Genomic DNA, 8,817 nt, shown 5'->3' with positions numbered 1-8,817 from the left:
CAGTCCTTTCATCACTCACCTATATGTCCTGTTGCTATGCATTCCTGACCTCTCTGTATTGCAACCCTCCTCTGCTTCCCTATCTGCGTTCCTTCATCCTCCTGCAGTCGATTCCTCCTACAACCCCATAGTGTTCACTCCCTGTCCATGTCTTTCTTTGCTCCATTTGCCCATTTTGGTACATTCCAATCCTCTGCCATCATACCTGCTTTTCACAGAGGCCCTGCAGTCCATCAGTTTGCTTCTCTGCAGTTACCAAGTTTTGTACAAAGACTCTTCAGTGGTTTACTCTGGGGTCACTGTGCAGTAACTGGAAACAGCTACTGCACAGTGAGAGACAACACAACTGGATAAAATAGCCAGGACTTTTTTCTTTTACATAGATTTTGATCATACTTATTTCTCCTATCTTGTATAGTTCTTGAAATTGTTTAGTTTGTGAGGTTGTTTTCACTGGTTTTATAAAAGAGCCCAGTGTAAAATTCTGCTGCAGTGAGCTGGCACAAAACCTGATCCTTTAAACGTGTAATAGTCCTTTATGAGTCATGTGTGGTCAAGACAGGAAGCACAGATCCAGATTTGAGGCTTAGATTTGGAGATGTTCAGTTGATTTTTTTTTTTGCCACTTCTTTTCTCTCTTCCTCATGAGGAGCAGCCATGAGGGCGTGACTCATTTATTTCCCTTTCCTAAGCGCTTGCTGTTTGTCTACACCATTGTGTTTCTCTTTTATTGTTCTCCTCTCATCATGCCAGCGTACAATTCTGTTGACTTTGGAAGGTGCTAAAAGCCTCATTGTAAACCCACATTTCAAGTTGTGTCTTTGGGTTTTACTACTGTGTTTGAGGTGCCAATTTTTATGCTTGGGAAAGTGATAAAAGTTTCAAATACAGGTTGATGTTTGAACAACCAAGCCAGGGACCAAACAGGAATTAAAAGGCCTTAAAGACTTCATAGTGAAACACACCTTGGTATGAACTCAATGGCTGCCAGATTAGCTCTGAACCTTGTTGCGCACATGGCATATATTATGTATCACAAAGTGAAATTTGATCACCAGTTTCAGAAGAACCACAGGGAATTTAGCTCTTTTTTCCCTAACATCCAGTTTTCCCAGCTTTATTCAGAGATAGTCTATTAGTTTGCCACTGCAGTGATTAAATGCCACCATGCCAAAAGTCATGTAGCAGCATGTTAGGATTTAAATAATGTGGTTTACTGTACACTGATGCTGACCGTGAAGGTCATGTCCTGAATGAAGTCCCACTTTCTTGTCTTTCCTCACACTGCATTTCTAAAGTGGAGCTTTGTACTTTTATGGTGAACAGATTGGAAGCTCTGTTTGAGCTTTTTGGCATTTTTCTCATAGCTCTGCTATCCCCCCTCTCTCTCTCTTGCACTCTCTTATTCTCAGTGCAGAGGGCTGATCGGAAAGTATGCCTCTGCAACCTAATGTTAAACTTTTATAGCGTAGTACACACACAGTTTTTATACCCACGTATATCTCCACAATGGAATATCACACCAGTTTCTGTTCTCTATACTCTTCTGTGTTTCATGACTAAGCATACTGTACTGTAGGGGATTTAGAAGATCTGCTTCTGAACAATGTGACAGAAATCATGTGCATAAATCATTAAAACCTCAGACGTGCCCTTCACACACTCACTACACCCCTGGCTATATGCAGAGACATGGGTTAAGCAAAAAAGATTCAGTTAGCTGTGAAAACTACAAAGTCATATATCAGTCACTTGAAAAAGGAAGGGCACTCATGCTGAAAGAAAAGAGTCTGGCATTTTGGGACACTTTTTTCTTTTTAAAGATTTCCACACAAAATACTATATCAAGCTTGATCCTACTAATAGCTTTTACTTTAAACACTATACTGTATAATCACCTGCCTATATAATATAGATACTATAATACAAAAGATATGGTCCAAATTGTTATGTAAGTCCACTCTCAACCATGCCATTCACACTAAACGGCCTCCATTTTGTCTTTAAACGCAGATTACACCGACATGAAGACGGCCTCACTCCCCAGTCAAACATTAGAGTAGGCCCAAACTTAAACACTACAATCAGGCTTTGTTTACTTTTGTGCAAGTTCAAATACAGACACACCCAGCTGTATACTAAGGCCAAAGCAAGCAGATCCCAAGACATGAATATATATATGTTTCTATCTATACTTATTCTCTGGCTGCCTATTGAAAAGCAGTTAGAGTAGTTTGATGAGAAGAGACAAAAAGAGAAGAGAACAAACAATTCCAACAAGTTTGCGTTTCTGCTTGGCCACTCTCTCAGTTCACATGTGACAGACCCACCCAGCTCTTCCAGGATCAAACGGTGATAATGTGAAAACAGGCTGTGGAGCTGAGATTGCACATGAGCGCCTACATTCTGCATAGTGTTAATCTACTGTCTGCAGCCTGAAGGCTGTCTGCAGGATAATGTTCTACAAAGATACCTGGTTGTTAGTGGCATGTCCTTGTCGTAGCCAACATGTTCTGATGCTAATCCTTTACATATTCTTAATTCCTGAACAATATTCTTGCTGAATGCCACCGAAGGTCATTAAGGCTACAAGCTGAATACTGCATTATCTAACTTTATTTTACTGCTCCAGAATTTTTTTCATAGCAACACTGATTTTATAGAGGGTTAGTTTTCTAGGGAGATCACATGGACTGATGAGAGTGACTCATAGTCACATCATCTTATAATAATGACTGTTGTGCAGTGGTAGAAGAATCATCAGATTGTTTACTTAAGTAAAAGTAGTAATACATTAGTGAAAAAAATACTCTGTTACAAGTAAAAGTCCTATATTTAAAATGTCACTCAAGTAAAAGTACACATATTTTAGCATCAAAATATACTTAAATTACCAAAAGTAAAAGTACTCATTATACACAATGGTATATTTAACATTAATATATATCATATTATTGGATTATTATTAATGCATTATTGTCTTCATCACGTTTAATGTTGCAGCTGCAGTGGAGCTAATTTTAACTACCTTGTAATTTGAAGTACCCCTGGGTAGCTCATGAAATTCCCTCTGAGAATCAATCAAGTCTTATGATTATGCTGTATTTTGTTTTATTCATCTAATTATTAAAAGTAACTAGTAACTAAAGTTATCAAACAAATGTAGTGGAGTAAAAAGTACAATATTTACCTCTAAAATGTTGCAAAGTCAAAGTATAAAGTACCAGAAAATGAAAATATTTAAGTAAAGTACAGATGTCTTCAAACAGTACTAGATTAAATGTACTTAGTTACTTTCCACCTCTGCTCTTGTGAATTCAAAGACTAATATATGGCACTAAAACTGTGACAAAAAGACAAGCAGGATAGCATGCAATATTAAGTCTCACAGGCAGTTGTCTTATTTCTAAGTGAAATATGCTGATGCTTGTAACAGTAATATGGGGCGGTGTGAGGCAGTGGGCGTTAACTCTTTCTTGTCAGTCACTACTTGGTAGTTTTTCACAGGGAGGTGGAGCTACAGTAGAAGGAGGGGAGGCATGTCACTCTTTATGGTTGTGCATCCATAAATTCAATCTCCACAGCAACATACTGAACTGTAACAGCTCATTTCTTTTTATCTCTGACTACAATGGGCAGTGACCAAACTTTATGGCTTCCATGGAAAGAAGCTGTAACACATCATTAAATTATAAATATTTTGAATGTTATTGTTTTGAAGGTAGGCCAAAGAAATGAATAACATCTTAATTCGAGTGAAAGTCTATAGGTGTATACACTTATATTTGCAGCTTTTTTGTAAATAAATATGAATGCATGTATATTAGTTAGACTTCATTTATTCAGGATGTCCCACTGAGGTCACAAAAGAGAGTTACACACTAATTAAAACTTTTACCATTAAAAATGATTTGTAAACAAAAATTAAAGTGCCAATGATACAAATACTGTCTGCAGCTTCAGCTGGTTTCACAGTTCATTCCAGTAGTAGTGTACATAGTGTGGTTCAGAGTTGGTATGAGAAATGTTTAAAGTAGCTGGGATCTGGTATCATTGTCATTGTCTCAATAACTTTGTTCATTTGGGCAATACTGTGGTTTATGACCAATCTGCAAAAAGGCAAACATTCCCAACAGCCTCAGCTGCACCTCTGCAAAGGCATGGATTGAAGTAGAAACATTAAGGTTCTATGCTATTTTGGAGTTAGTAGCTTTTAATTTATAACAGGGTTGTGGAGCTCATTAAAAGTTGACTGCAATCTGGATAAGGCCTGTTTTGCAGTACATACAGGACCATCTCTTCAGCCTAAATATGGAGTACTCAGTTGAGAATTAAATATTATTTATGGGGACTTTGGGGCCTTATACTGATCCTTGTAGGGACGCCATCAACCATGTGGCGATCGTAAACATCAATCTAAACTAGACAGTTTGAAAGGGTGGGCTAACAAGTTAGCAACAGCTGCTAAAAGTCTATCTATGTATAGTTTATAATAAAAATTCTGTTGACTGTAGCACTTACAGTATATCATTCACACAAAGTTCACCCTCCTGTATCTGTCACCTGGCTGAGTCTCAATGCCAACTACAAGTGACCCACCCTCCGAACTGCAAAAACAAAACAAAACAAACAAAAAAAAAATCTTGGCACATTTGATCTGCAGACTGTGTAGCCATCAGTGTTAGCCAGACATTAGCACCGTAAAGATGAGATAAGGTTGCTTTCTAATGAATGGATCTCTCACACATATCAGTCAATAGTGTTGCTAGTGAACACCTGTGACAAGTATGAGCAGACTGTTGTTTCAGATTCAACCTGACACATGTAATTACAGATAGTCAAAAACACACAAATATTCATACACATACACACTTGCAGGGGAAGAGGCACAAACAGTAACAAGTACACACACTATGCTTACAACACATACTATGTGTGTATTTTCCAGAGGCCTCCATACTCTTCCATCTATACAGTGGGTTTCACCAAACCTCAACTGTGAATAAATATGAGCTCAAGTTACAGTTTTACTGGTCTGATAAACACCACTTGTTGAGCTTAAGTGCCACTATCCTTACCAGGTTTTAAGACCTCCCACTACAATCCCAGGCCCTCTCTTTTCCAGGCCTGACTCCAGGATTTTTCCCATTTTTTTGTTTTCCATTATTTTTCTGAGCCCTACTGAGCAGGCACCTGAAAGACACTGCTGATATTGTTCTGGGGCTCCATGAGGGTGTGATTGGGGCCAATAATCTGATTGGCCACCTCCGGTGCCACCCCTGCCAGAGTCAAAATGTGGTGCTTATTAGTACTAATGAATGAAAAATGACGCTGACAAATTGTTGCCTTAAATACAACTAACATTTTCCTGGTGTTTTATAATTGATATTGGTCAAATTAGTTTTATTTTGTACCATGCATGCATCACGATATTATATTTCTCCATCTGTGATATTGTAGAGTAATTGGCATGATTTGCCTCTTGGGGGGGAACCACTGTGCAGCAACAATGTCACAGTCTGGGGCAGCTAAGGAGCAGCCAAAGTTAACTAAAGAAAGCACTGCATGCTTCTTATTTTTACTCAGAATAAACAAGTTTATTCTTAAAAATGTATGATTTTTATTCCATAAAAGTAGGGGTTTATAATTGACCTTTTACATGCATTTCAAATGTGTCACCCCTTTTGGAGTCTGTGTCCCAATTTTACCCATTAGATCTTGTAATTAACTCAAATTTTATTGAAAATTCAAAACATTTTAAATATCCACATTTCCTATAACTGTTGTCCAAAGGCATTTTGATAATTACAGTATGTATGAACATGCAGAAGCTTGTACAAGAACTCCTGGACATATTTATTGACAGAAGTATTTGGAAAGTAAAACTTATTGCATACATTACTGTACCACCTTAACTAATGAGTCCACTTACTTCTGCCTACATTCTGTATTAGTCCTTATGTTTTAGTAACGTGTTTTTACAAACCTTGCACAAAAAAGCTTCATTAAAATGAATTGTATTTAGCTTAAAGAGTAATAGAAAGAACAACATGAAACCAAATTAACATTTACTGAAGCTCATTTACTTACAATATGATGAATTTATCTTTTGAATTTAAAATCTGATCACTGAAGAGCTTCTATTCCCTACATAAAATTTAATCGAAGTGCAGCTCAAATCCAAGTCTAAAAGCTTCACCAGAAGCCTCTGTGGAGAATGAGTTCATTTTGTTTAGAGTAGTTTTGCCAAGTTGCATAACACTCAATTATCCCTATTTTTAAATATTTGAAGTATTTCTGGTTTCACTCAAATGAGAAAAGAAACCATCATGTAGACAAACCACAAGCCCAGACAGCTACCACCAGGGGAGCAGAAGACTCACAGTCGCATTCTGTTTTGTTGAAAAGTTATGGCCTGAGGGAAGCAGCATGGCCTTTGACGGCTGTTTTGTCTTGTACAAACGACATATGATTCGTGCCTGCTTTCTTTAGCCAATGAAAATCATCATATTTGACCTACAAATCTATTGATTGAAAGTAAGTGAAACCACATACAAGCTGAAAAACGGGGGACTATTGTAAGCAGGGCTTTTATTAGAAACAAACAGCACACATCATTTTCTGTACTTGCACTCAAGTAAAAAAACAACAACAATCTGACTCTCTGTGCCACACAAAATTAATAGATTTCCTTTATTTTTTGTTTAAAGCCTCTGCAGCTGTTTATTTGCCTGTGTATTGTTCTCCAGCCTGCAGGGACCGTTTGGGTTATTACATAGTTGATCTACTCCAGAAAAAAAGGTGCCAACACTCAGGCTTAAAGTATGAGTCTCATTAGGTGCATTAGTGTGCTGTACATGAGGAATACAGTGTGAATGGCTGTCCAGTCACTTTCCAGGAAGAGAGGAGACTACACACGCTGCATGATGCAGTGTTTCCATACATAACTGTGCTCCGTTCGTAATAACACACTGTATGGTTTGGTGTAATGCTGTAACCGTGGCAACCACACACGAGCTTTCAGTGGCTGTCACATGAACATCTGACAAAGTTATCCCTGCTCTATGGTAATCCCCATTGCCATGGTGACTGTGGGTGTGGCCAAGGGGGTAGGGTAACATGGGCGGGAGGGTGGAGGAAAAAGTGTTACAGTGGGATCAGTCAAGGACACACACACACACACACACACACACACACACACAAACTACAAATAAAGTCTTTGTTTTAAAAATCAGGAAATGCTGCTGTACAAACAGAGAGAGGAAGGAAAGAGCAGGAGACAGAAAATAGGGAACCCAGCTCTTTGTGGGCACTGGTCAACTGGGCACAGGGCCACTGAGCTGAGTAGGCCCAGATCTTTCCATGGAACATGTGTTTTCTTTCTTTTCAATCCATGCGTTATTGTATTTGTTCTAACTGCTGTGTGAGAGTCATAAATATCAGGAAGGAGTTGGTGAAGAAGAAGAAAAAGAAGTATCATAATTGTTCAGTTCTTTTTCCACTGTGAAAAAGAGTTGCTCAAACCTAATAAGCCAAAAGGCTGCACAGTTACTGACATTTAAAAATGTTCTTTGTCACTGTAGGTTTCCTTCATCCAAGGGTCTACATTTTCAAAATGCAAATTTTCTCATTCATCTCTGACTGTTCTTTTCCTTGACTTCCCATTACTGTATGACACAGAAGCATTTGACAATAATAATGGATTGATTTATCACTAACAAGCTTTAGGAAAATTTAAAACAATGGGTCTTTGATGTTAGAAATAAGTAGATAGTGTCTCATTTCTTGGCATTGATGTTTATTTGTGCTGGCTGAAATGACAGCTGCTGTGGAGGATTTTATCAGCTGTAGCTAGTTGGCTTTTCAGTTTAGCTTTAGCTCCAAGTGGTTACAAAGCTGCCTCCAGGTTATTGTTTATTATTTATTGTTTCCAGCTGACTCCTAGTGTAACAAGGATCCTGTAGAAATAGTCTTAAATATGCACTTGTGCTACAAGATGAAGGCTACAGCACTATGTCCCAGACAAACAGTGAGCATCCACATCAGGAGATAATCCATGTCGAAGACATAGTAAATAAATAGCACTGTTAATGTAGAGCTAGCTAGTCCTGGTATAAAGAATGTGAAGCTGACATCATGCCGTCTTGAATTTTGGGTAAATGCGGCATATTTGGAACATCTCATTCATTATCCATATGATAATGACAAGAGAAAATGTAAAATTAGACTGTTACTGCATTTCATTCAAAAGAACCCTTTGAGCGTTCTGCTGCACTTCACACACTCACTATTTGTCATTTCAAATTGTGTGTTTTCACTTAAACTGTGCAGGAGCAGTTCGGATGAGGACAGGTTTGGAAAACAAGGTTATCTCAGGTAACACTGGCTGAGGGTGCTGGAGCGTAAATAAATAGTAGGAGAGAGCTAATATTCATCTAAACTCTGATACACAGTGGGGAAATACTACACAGCGGAGGCATTACTGTGAATGGAACTTTGTAACATAACCTGTAACCACACAGACTAAGGTATAGTACCTGTAGTTAGTGAATGATATGCTTCTTGGTCTTGGATGCAAGGTAGTATATAATGTAGTAGGCTAGTTACCTGAGCAAGATTAAGCAGACAGCACTGTGTAATCCATTCCCTACCTATGCTTGTCTTTTTGGTTTTGGACAGAATAAAAAGAACAAAAACAAAATGTGATGCCCTTCAGACTGTGTATCTCTCGCACCACAGCCCCTTACATAGCACTTTTCCAGTTCTAGCCAGGTGCTAGTGATTACCTGCCTGAAAGCTACTGTAAATAACCACAGA

Source organism: Monopterus albus, unplaced genomic scaffold (genome assembly GCF_001952655.1).
Source record: "Monopterus albus unplaced genomic scaffold, M_albus_1.0 scaffold197.1, whole genome shotgun sequence".
Lineage (NCBI taxonomy): Eukaryota > Metazoa > Chordata > Actinopteri > Synbranchiformes > Synbranchidae > Monopterus > Monopterus albus.
Note: the sequence above shows the minus strand (reverse complement) of the source record.